This window comes from Rhinatrema bivittatum, chromosome 9 (genome assembly GCF_901001135.1).
Source record: "Rhinatrema bivittatum chromosome 9, aRhiBiv1.1, whole genome shotgun sequence".
In the NCBI taxonomy this organism is placed as follows: Eukaryota; Metazoa; Chordata; class Amphibia; order Gymnophiona; family Rhinatrematidae; genus Rhinatrema; species Rhinatrema bivittatum.
The window spans coordinates 208,528,637-208,540,825 of NC_042623.1; the positions used below are offsets into that span (position 1 = coordinate 208,528,637).

Genomic DNA, 12,189 nt, shown 5'->3' on the forward strand with positions numbered 1-12,189 from the left:
ACAAACTAGTAATTAGGTCTATCTAGTGTAACATGCATCCCATATGAACCAAAGTACAGAACACACTGATTGTCAGTGTTTGATATTGTTTCATTTCTTTTTGTAGAGGAGCCAGATGATGAGCATCCTGGACCTGCACCTAGATGACCCTCAAAGGCAGTACCAGCATCTGCAGGTAATTCCTGACTCCTCGGATGAGGAGGAAGGGGGAGCCCATGAACAGCTGGAACAGCCTGAAGAGGAAGAGGAGCAGCAGTGGCAGGAAGAGGAGCCGGAGGACACACTGGCTGATTGCTCGCAGGACAGCAGTGCTTCTGACCAGCCTGAACCTGAACTGGTTGCCAGTCAGGCTGAGAGACTGTTATTACAGCAAAGCTCCAGCCTCTTGGATGCTATCTCAGGCCTGCCTGATGTGGTGAGGCAGGAAGCAGAGTTTCTCCATGACACCATCAGGGAGGAATCACAAGCCCTCTGTGATACCATCAGAGAGGAAGGAAGGGGGATTCAGCAGGGGATACGGGACTTTTGCCAGGCAACAGATGAACAAACTGCAGTGTGGAGGGAGATGCTGCAGAGGATGCTGCCTGTGCAGCTGCAGCCACCAGTGGCCCCATGGCCTGTCATGGTGCCCTGGATACATTACCCTCTACCTTATGGGCCACATTTCCCATGGATGGTACCTGCCCGTGCTGAAGAGCCCGCTGTGGGACAGCCACCTGCCCCTCATCCTGCAGCAGGCTATCCATGGATGGCACCACCACCCCCGCCTGCACCACCTGCCATGCTTCCCCCACCACCACCAGAGCCGCTGCAGCCTTCCGCTGTATCTTTCTGCAGCCATGAACTAGAACTGCCCCATCCTCCTTTGCCCTCTGAGGGTAGCATGAGCAGTGGCAGGAGTCCACTGCGCAGGAGCTCCAGGTTAGGGCCGCCTAAGCTTCCTGAAGCCAGAAAAAGAGGATGGCCAAGGAAGTGATATTTTAGTTTCTTATCCTTTATTAATCTGCATGTTTATGTAAATGCACTTTTTTAACATAAGCACTTTATTGTAAATAAATCCACTATCACCTTCTGAAATGGCTTTCTATGAGAGTGTTGTATAGCCTGCCTTTGACTCAAGCGATGGATTTTTTGCAATTCATCCTGAGTCAGATGCTCTTCCTCCTCCTCATTCTCTTGATGGGCCTCCTCTGGAGAAGGCATGTGTCTGATAAGTGCAAAGTTATGTAGCATACAGCAGGCTAGAAAGATCTTGCACAATTTAGGAGAGCTTTAAAGAAGGCATCCGCCAGATATTTCTAGACAGCGGAAGCGTGATTTAAGTAAGCCAGATGTTCACTCTATGACAGCCCTGGTCTTACGGTGTGCCCTGTTGTAGCAACACTCAGCGGCAGTTGCAGTGGTGGCAATGGGGATCATGAACCAGGTTTTCAGTAGATGGCCTCTGTCACCTGTACGATAAGACACAGAAAATCTGAGTTACATATGGCTTCTGGGCTTCAATGTGGCACAGCTCACAGGGCTAGTTTAGAGGAGCCCTGCAGTGGCACCCTAACTATAAGGGTGACAAAAAGAAAGCAGGGAACTATGTATGTTAGGTGGGTAGCTTATAACCTAGAAGCCATCCCCAGTGATGTGTCCTTGCTGGAAGTGGTCATGAATTCTGGATTGTGATAGAATGTAGGCATCGTGAGTGGATCCTGGAAAGCGGGGCACCACATTGGTGATGATGCCCTTGTGTTGCAGACCACTTGCATGTTTAGAGAGTGGAATCCCTTGCTGTTGCGGTACGTGGCCTCATCTCTTCCTGGTGCCCTATGGGCAAGTGAGTGCAATCTATAGCTCCCAAGACTGAGAGGAAGCATGTAATTTGATAGAAATCAGTCATTATTTGTTGTTGTTGTTCCTGTCTTCTGGAGGGGAAGGAGATAAAGTGTCTTGTTTTCCTGAGCAAGGCAGCCAGGACCTGCTCTAGACACCTTGAGGTGACAGACTGGGTGATTCCAGATGTTATTCCTAGCGGTGTTTGGAAGATGCCAGTAGCAAAAAAGGCCAAGGTGTTAGTCACCTTGATGTTTACTGGCAAGTCGGGATGTGAATCGTGTGCCCGATCGTCTTAACGATCGGGTTCGGCTGGAGGGAGAAAAAAATCTGATCGGTGGAGATGTGAATCGGAATCGGTTCTGATTCACATCGTTAATTTTTTTTTTAGTGAGGCCCGACCCTTTAAAATTGACCCCTTACCTTCCCCCACCCTCCTGAACCCCCCCAAAACTTTTTATGACTACCTGGTGGTCCAGTGGAGGCGCGGGGACCGATCTCCCGCTCTTGGGCCATCGGCACCATTTTGGCTGCCACTCAAAAATGGCGCCGATGGCCCGATAAAAAAAAAACCCACCCGACCCTTTAAAAATGACCCCTTAGCTTCCCCCACCCTCCCGATCCCCCCAAAACATTTTAAAATTACCTGGTGGTCCAGTGGTGGTCCCGAGAGTGATCTCCCGTTCTCGGGCTGTTGGCTGCCACTCATAAAGATGGCGCCGATGGCCCTTTGCCTTACCATGTGACAGGGTATCCATGCCATTGGCCGGCTCCTGTCACATGGTAGGAGCACTGGATGGCGGCAGCCATTTTCCCAAGGGAAGTGAGAGGAGCCGTGAACAAGGTGAGGCAAACGGAGCAAAGCCATCTAGCGCCGACGGATGCAACAAGGTGCAAAGGTCCACAGATAGATTAGATGTGTAAGTAATGTCTTTAGACCTGTGTGTAATAGGGATGTGCAGCAGGGACGGATTCATCCCATTCGGTATTCGTATTCATCAGGACCCAAATCCGTTGCATCCATTCTCGGGGGACTCTGATCCGTTCATTAGTTACATATATATTCATTTCCCAAAAAACCCCATCCCAACCCTTTAAATTTAATTAACTACAACCCCCCACCCTCCTGACCCCTCCCCCCCAAGACTTGTCAAATTTCTCTGGTGGTCCAGTGGGGGTCCTGGAGCGATTTCCTGCACTCGGGCCTTTGGCTGCTGGTATTCAAAATGGCGCCGATAGCCTTTACCCTCACTATGTCACAGGGGCTACCGGTGCCATTGGTTGGACCCTGTCACATGGTAGGAGCACAAGATGGCACCAGCCATCCATTACTCCTACCATGTGACAGGCACCGACCAATGGCACCGGTAGCCCCTGTGACATAGTGAGGGCAAAGGTTATCGGTGCCATTTTGAATACCTGCAGCCGACAGCCCGACTGCAGGAGATCGCTCCAGGAACCCCACTGGACCCCCAGGGACTTTTGGAAAGTCTTGGGGAGGTCAGGAGGGTGGGGGTTTATTCGTTAGTGATACATTGTATTCGTGGGGGTTCGCCATACGTTTCGTGACCCCCACGAATACAATGAATATGGCATATACATTGCTGATTGCCAATACTTTGCAAACGAATGCACACCCCTAGTGTGTAATATCTTATTTATTTATTTATTTATTTTTAACTTTTCTATACCGATGCTCCTGTACAGGATACATATCGCACCGGTTTACATGGAACTGAAAACCGTCGCCGGAAGGCGTATAGGGATGTGAATCGTTTTTTGACGATTTAAAATATCGTCCGATATATTTTAAATCGTCAAAAATTGTTAGAGTCGATATTTAATAGGAATTCCCCCGATTTATCGTCAAAAATCGTAAATCGGGGGAAGGGGGAGGGGAAGGGGGAGGGCGGGAAAACCGGCACACTAAAACATCCCTAAAACCCACCCCGACCCTTTAAAATAAATCCCCCACCCTCCTGAACCCCCCCCCCCCAAATGTCTTAAATTACCTGGGGTCCAGTGGGGGGGTCCCGTTGTGACCTTCAACTCTCGGGCCACGGGTGCGTTGATAGAAAAATGGCGCCGGCGCTACCTTTGCCCTGTCATATGACGCTACCTTTGCCCTGTCATATGACAGGGCAAAGGTAGCGTCAAGATGCCATTTTGCCATACGGCAATATGGCGCCGGCCGTACGGCAACACGATTCGAGTGCAGGAGGTAGTTCCCGGACCCCCACTGGACTTTTGGCAAGTCTTGTGGGGGTCAGGATGCCCCCCCAAGCTGGCCAAAAGTCCCTGGGGGTCCAGCGGGGGTCCGGGAGCGATCTCCTACGCTCGTGACGTCGGGGGATAGGAACCAAAATGGCGCCGGCGCTACCTTTGCCCTGTCATTTATTTATTTATTTATTTATTTATTTATTTATAGATTCTTTTATACCGCGGTACGTATAGACATACATCACCTCGGTTTACAGTGAAACAATAAATTAGCAACAGGCTTTATATGTAACAGTTTAAAAAACAGTAAAACATTTAACAGCAACAGGCTTTACAGAAACAAGGGTTTTAAAGATAATATGCATACATCATTAAATATCAAACAATAAAATATAAATAACCATGTATTCGCAGGAGCAAATTAACTGTCAGCAGCGAGACCAATGTCACATTGAATACAATAGCCTAAATTGAGTAACAGTGGGGGGTATGGAATAGCAGAATGTAAATACAAAATGCGAGGAAAAGAACTTGGAGTCAGTGAGGAATAATAAGGGATAGCTGAATTTTTAGGTTAGATGAGATTCATAGAGTGAATGCTTGTTCAAACAACCATGTTTTAAGGTTTTGTTTGAAGGTTTTGTGACAGGATTCAAGACGCAGGTCCAACGGCATATTGTTCCAGATTTTGATACCCGCTATGGAGAATGATCGGTCTATGGTGGAAACGTGTTTGATGTGTTTTAGTGGATGGACAGCTAATTTCGCTTGGTGAATATTTCTAATTGGTCTGTTGGAGGTGCGAAAAATGAGCTGATCAGAGAACCATTGCATCTCTTGGTTGTGAATTGATTTGTGGATGAGTGAGAGAACTTTAAAAGTAATTCTGAAGGATACGGGATACCTTTGCCCTGTCATATGACAGGGCAAAGGTAGCGCCGGCGCCATTTTTCTATCAACGCACCCGTGGCCCGAGAGTGGAAGGTCACAACGGGACCCCCCCACTGGACCCCAGGTAATTTAAGACATTTGGGGGGGGGGGCTCGGGAGGGTGGGGGATTTATTTTAAAGGGTCGGGGTGGGTTTTAGGGATGTTTTAGTGTGCCGGTTTTCCCGCCCTCCCCGATTTACGATTTACACGATATTTACAGAAACAAAACCGCGACGATTCGATTCCCTCCCCCCCCCCAGCCGAAATCGATCGTTAAGACGATCGATCACACGATACACATCTCTAGTATACAATGAAACATAGGAACCAAGAACGTGCCAATACCAATATGCGTATACGATGAAACATAGGAACCAAGCACGTGCGGGGAAAATAAAGCAGATATGTGAAAAACTTTAGCAACATAAGAGAATACACTATCATATAATGTGGTAGATATAACATAATATTAAAATGAGTAAATTTAATAATAATAAGAATGGGAACGAGGCCTATATCTTATATAATATGTCATTTTAACTGTGCCAGTGATATTCATTATTTCATGTGGACTATTCATGAGAGCTGTACCAGTAACATATACCATTGTACACTGTCTTGGATGAAAGTTTATTTTCAAAAAGGCAGTTAATAAATTATTTGCCTCTCAAATCTCCTACATTTTTTTTGAAGGGGTGAATAAACATATGGACAAAATAAACCGATGGATGTGGTGTATTTGAGAGGTTTCTAAGAAAACTAAAAAGTCATGGGATAGGAGGTGAAGTCCTTCTGTGGATTGCAAGTTGGTTAAAAGACAGGAAACAGAGAGTAGGATTAAATGGTCAGTATTCACAGTGGAAAAAGGTAAAAAGTGGAGTGCCTCAAGGATTCGTACAACGAGTGAGGTGATCAAATTTGCTGATGACACAAAATTATGCAAAGTAGTTAAATCTCAAACGGATTATGAGGATTTGCAGGAGAATCTTGCGAGACTGGAAGATTGGGCTTCTAAATGGCAGATGAAATTTAATGTGGACAAATGCAAAGAGATGCATAAAAGGAAAAATAACCCTTGCTGTATTACACAATGATAGGTTCTATCTTAGGAGTTACCACCCAGGAAAGACATCTAGGCATCATAGTAGATAATACAATGAAATCGTCGGCCCATTGTGCTGTGGCAATCATAAAAGCAAACAGAATGTTAGGAATTATTAAGAACGGAAGGGAAAATAAAACAGAGGATGTTATAATGCCTCTGTATTGCTCCATGGTGAAGACTGCACCTTTAATACTGTGTGCAGTTCTGGTCAGCACATTTCAAAAAGGCTATAGCTGCACTGGAGAAAGTGCAGAGAAAGGCGACCAAAATGATAAGGGGCATGGAATGGCTGCCCTATGAGGAGGATAGACTAAAGAGATTAGGGCTGTTCAGTTTGGAGAAGAGACAACTGAGGGGGGATATGATAGAAGTCTACAAAATCATGAAAGAACAAGTTAATGTAAATCGGTTATTTACTCTCTCAGATAATAGAAGGACCAAGGAGTATTCCATGAAGTTAGCAAGTAGCTCATTTAAAACAAATTGAAGTAAATTATTTCATTCAGTTCATAGCTACTGCATAGCTACCAGAGGATGTGGTTACAGCAGTTAGTGTGACTGGGTTTAAAATAGGTTTGGATAAGTTCCTAGAGGATAAATCCATAAACTGCTATGATGATAATTAATAAGCCATAGTAGCTTGTGATGTATATAATGTTTGGGTACTTGCCAAGTACTTGTGACTTGGATTGGCCAATGTTGGAAACAGGATACTGGGCTTGATGGACCCTTGATCTGACCCAATATGGCATATCTTATGTTCTTATGTTCTTATATAAAATACCCATGGCATGTTTCAAAGTGAAAGAGCACATATACTTTCACCAAGAAAACTGATGCAAAGTCCCACCAATGCGGACAGTCTGAAAATTGACCCCTTAAATTGTGACAGGATGCTTATTAAATATAGCCTTATTAGAGCATACATACTAATGTCTTTCTATTGTCAATGAATAAAAATCTATATATAATAGTTGTTAATTCAATGGCAGTCAATATTCAAAAGATTTTGGTGTCTAACCTATGAAGTTAAGCACCAAAATCTTCCTAAATGAAAATACCCCCTCATAAGCATCTATGTTTAGGTGCCTAAATTAACAAGATCCCTAACTTTAGGTCCTTAAAAGTGAGAGACAAGTTGGTAGAGTTAGGAAGAAAATTTAGGCATCTAGTGCTGATCTTCAGGACTAATTGATGAAGCCAAAATTAGAGATAGTTGCCCCCAATATAGGTGCTCTCCCTGTGCCCAGTGATCAGCTTCTCTTACACCCTCTCCCTGAGATAGGATGACCACCCTCCCACCCTCATACTTAATAATCTACCCTATAATTATTATCAAAAATGTGGTATTCGCTTAGTGGATAATTTTCAAAGGAGTTACATGTGTAAATATAACATACTATCATAGCAACTTTCAAAAACCATTTCCTCGAATAAAGTGCACTTACATGAGTAAATCCTATGAAAAATTCAATGGTATATAATGTAGCAATTTTCAGAAGCCCACTTACTCAAGTAAAGTGCATTTACTCGAGTAAAACCTGTTGTATGGGTGGCCTCGAAAGGCCTTGCATTCTGTTACAAAGGGAGTGTTTTAGTGTGCCCTTGGGCCTCAGCCCGACCCCAGACGGATCCAGGACAGAACCGAGGGTTGGCGTCATGTCCCAGGATGGCAGAGACACGGTCTTACCCTCTGCCGGGCCTGCAAGTTCCCAGCGCCAACAACAAGATGATGTTGGTAGGTGAATGGTCCTCCAATCGTTCCGAGCCCTTTCAGACCTGCCGCTTGGATCGGCATGGAGCAGCAGGCCTTCCTGAAAATGAGGGCAGACGGAGGCCTTGACACGAAGACATAACACCAAGGCTGTTGTGAAGACATGACACCAAAGCTATTGAAGACATGACACCAAGGCTGTTGGGATGGCATCAGAGACGAGCCTGAGGAGGCTGGTCACGGACTACGAGGAGAGCAACACGAGCGCAGGAAAGGATCCAGTCGAGGCGGGACTTCGACGACAGAGCTGGTGTCACCCGAAGCACCACAAAGGCTGGCAGCACAGGACAGCTCAAGAGCACAGGACAACAGTCCACTGCCGGCATCTCCCAAGACGGAGAAGCGTCACCCAGAGATCCACGACCGGCAGAACAGAAGGCTCCAGAGCACTGGAACAAGGACACCAAGGAATCAGGAACATCAGGAAGCGGGACGTCAGATGACGAGACACCAGGGCATCTGGATGGGGACCTCAGGCAAAGAAGACATGGCGAGGCGAGACGAAACGAAGAGCTCCACGGAAAAGACAAGGACCTGTCGGAGTGCTGGCAGGCAGGAGCCTCCAGGGCTAAAGAACTCTGATGCAAGGCCACGAGGAAATGCAGGAACAGCCCTTTTATAGGGCTGAAGCAGGAAACAGTCTCAAGGTGGGGCCCAGGGCATATCTGGCCATGGGCCCTTTAAATATAGCAGAGAGGCGCAGCCGCGCACCTAGAGGGAAGCAGGAAGCTGTGCAGGACCGTGGACAGAGGTCCTGCACCGACGTCGACGTCAGAAGCAGCAGGGCTGGGCCTGAAAGCAGGCCCCGACAATGGCAACGGCTCCTGCCACTGCAGGAGGCCCCGAGGGCAGCTCCAGCTGCCAATCCAGCTCGGGGCTCCGGCCTTCAGCCCCCCAAAGATGACCAGACGTCAGCAGCGGCTCCCGCCATGATGGCAAACATCGGCGGCTCCGCTCCCCACCAAAGCAGGGCAGGATAGGCGGCCTCCAGGCCACAAGAGAAAACATAGTCCGCGGCTCCGGCCGTGAGGGAGGCCCAATGTCAACGGTGACCAGCCACGTCGGGAAGGCAGCAGCACGGAGGTAAGGAGCCTGCTCGCGGGGAGTAGCCCCGCTGGCAGGGTTCATAACAAAACCCAGTTTTACTCGAGTAATGCTTTCTAAAACCAGGCCCTCATACTGTACTGTTCATGCCAAGTTACATTAAAACATACACAAGTTGAAAAACAGACTCAGAAACAGACAATGATCCGACCAGCACCCACATCTCCCTGCCACCCATCCAGATTCTGCAGAGGGTCTTAATTCTTTGAAGGCAGGGACAACATAATTTCGATATCCTCCTGCTGGCACTGCTGGCCAATGTTGAATGAAGTCATTTGCCAACAAGTAGCACCATTCAGCATAGCATCAGCGATGCCAGTATGAGGGAGATAATCTCCATCCTGCTACCAAAAAACTAAAAGCCTCTGGAATCATGAGTGGAATGCAACAGGGCAGTAGGTGGGTAGAGGACCAGGATCTTCATGGTCTGGATGGAATAGCTGGAAGGCTATCCACCCATTTTATGTATTGGCCAGCTTAGGGAAGGAGATCAAGGCTTGGGGGAAGGGTGCTCACAATTCAAAGGGTTGGGTTTTACATATTGGGGTTTGAGTTGGAGGGACTTTCAGAGGGGAGGGACAGTCAGATGCCCATTTTGAGCATGGCTAAGCATCCTAATTTTAGGTGGCTAGATCTAAATGAGTTTTCAGCCAAACCTAGATGCCTAGTTTGGGGGCTGATAAATCACCTAAATCTCAGTGACCTAGGTTAGACACTCACTCTTTAAACATGGTGCGGGCCATCCAGTGCTCCTACCATGTGACAGGGGCTGGCCAATGGCACGGATACCCTGTCACATGGTAAGGGCAAAGGGTCATCGGTGCCATTTTGATTAGTAGCAGCCGACGGCCCGTGAGATCGCTCCCAGGACCCCCATTGGACCACCAGGTACTTTTAAAAAGTTTTTTTTGGGGTGGGGGAAGCTAAAGGATGTGTTTTAAAGGGTCAGGGTGGGTTTTTTGTTTATCGGCTCGGGCACAGCCGATAAAAAAAAACCCAATCGGACCGCACGAAAAAGATTTCACTGTATTCTCCGAACCCGGAATCAGAACCAATTCCGGTTCCGATTCACATCTCTATTGAAAAGTATTATTGTATGTTAGGTGTTGGGAGTTCAGATAATGTCAGTATATAAATAGATTACCATACGATGCACTTATGACTGCATATTTACCACATCAGATGAGGAAATCATGCTGTCAAATGGCCCAAGAAACACATTGTACCTTCGTTGCCAAGGTTTCCTAGTGAGTCACATTAAAATGAAGCTGTGAGAAAATTACTCGCTGCTATTTTGACCTTCGCCTGTTGCAATGATTTGGTATTTGGCGGGGAAAGACTTATGTTTCTCACACAAGTTTCTGAGCAATGGGGTTACAGGGGGAGTTTAATTTGGACACGACCATCTGCAAATGAAGCACCGTTTGTTGGTTCTGTTCGACGTTTCTTTTTGACATTCCTGATAACGTGCACTGAAGGAAGGGCCTGAGCAGGAAGCATTCTGGCACTAATGCTGTGCATCTACGACAGTTATCACACAGTTCACAGTCAACTCTATAAATAATGAGCTGCCTGCATGGGAGAAAAATTTCCATGACGTAAAATAAAGGCCGGCATACCAAAGACTGAGCAGAGTGCTTCATGCTATCAAAACTATTGGGAAGCATATCAAAAACACGTGCCCTGTGCTGCATCCAGTGGATCACGATTCTTCTTTACTTCTTATGCATACATAACACCAGCCTTTTTTTGTTTATTATTATTATTTATGGCCTCTATTCTGTGAAATTCAAAATTTGTGCAAAAAATATTGGAGTAAATCTCAGAATGACAGTGCTGAATAGTCCCCAGCCCTCTTCAATATAGTTTTTGGCAGCATCATTAAAAAAAAAATGCATCAGGCCTTATTGCGTCGAGTATTCGGCCATTTGCGCAGCTCCGCCATTCTGCAGTGCATAGATTTGTTTAGGTTGCAGTTATTTGTGCACACATTCTACAATGAAGACAACAGCTCAAAGATGTTCCTGCTCAAATTGATTTTAAATGTCTTTTGCAGAAAAATGTTTCATTTTACCTGAGCTTTTTACCTGACTGAACTGTTGTCAATCCCAATGCTTCAAAAATCATGAGATTTTCACATTTTGTCTTTGTAATTTTGTAACTGTGATCAATCCTAAATTTTCAGGGAATTTCAAATAAGTGTCACTGCTAAAGATGCCTCTGCTGCCTGATCTTGAATAGGTTTCTTATCTTTCTTTTACTCACATATCATAAACTCTTGGAAGCAGGAACCTTAAATCCAGGTTAGTTATCTTTCATAGCACTGTGCAGAGCTATATAAACAGAATTATTATTGCAGCAGTGTCAATATTAATATTAGTAGTATAATATAATACAGCAGCTATACCATAAAACACATAATAGAAATTAAAATGTGTAAATATACAACATATGCATGGAACAGTAGCATTTCAATTACCTTCCACTACACTGAATTACAACAGCTGACTGGAACAGCACAGGAAAGATGCTGCTGTTTGTTTTACAATTCATAATTATTTTCAGTTTGGCTCAGACTTGTAACACCACTACAGTTTGTCTTTCACACTATCAGTGCTCTTAACAAGTCACTGCGCGTTGTGCATTTGATACAGTTTTCTATCCTCATATGGCTGAAACATCTTTAGGCAGCAGCGTTAGTTGCCAGGTGGTGCATGAGTGATACACATGGGAGGGAATTACAGAACCTAAAATGTCATTTACTCTGCTTAATATGGAATTATGCTTGCTAATGAGTGAAAGGGAAGTCGAGTCACCCGTCTCTGTGGAATCAAAATGGCAGGTCAGTGCAGCACATTATACATAGAGTGATGGTAACTGCGAATTACACAAGTCGTGACTCTACTAGTGACGTTTGGTAATTCAGTTAGCATGGCACTAATGAAGATTGAGTGGATTTCTGAAATGACCACCTAATGATTTATTGGCCATGAAAATGTTGATTTGTGTGCATGACCTTCCTGTCTAGTATCCTGATTTGTTACTTGGGACTGCTTGGCATATATGCTGTATAATGCAGTGCCAGGCGTTTTAGTGAAATCAGTTTCACTCGAGCTGCATTACAGGAGTGAGCAGTGGATATGGTATACCTCTAGGTATACCATATCCACCATATCTAACTCAGTCAACCCAAGATGGTTGACTGAGTTAGAAAGTGGTTGCGTAATAGCCAGG

General features: G+C 45.6%; 1 long non-coding RNA gene across 1 annotated transcript; it reads right to left on the minus strand.

Annotated features, from left to right (window-relative positions):
* Positions 1-973: 973 nt before the first annotated feature.
* On the minus strand, positions 974-11,495 carry LOC115098744. Its single transcript, XR_003858601.1, has 2 exons — positions 11,435-11,495; positions 974-1,451 (listed from the first exon to the last, which is right to left on the minus strand). It is a non-coding gene; the product is annotated as an uncharacterized LOC115098744 (long non-coding RNA).
* Positions 11,496-12,189: the final 694 nt, after the last annotated feature.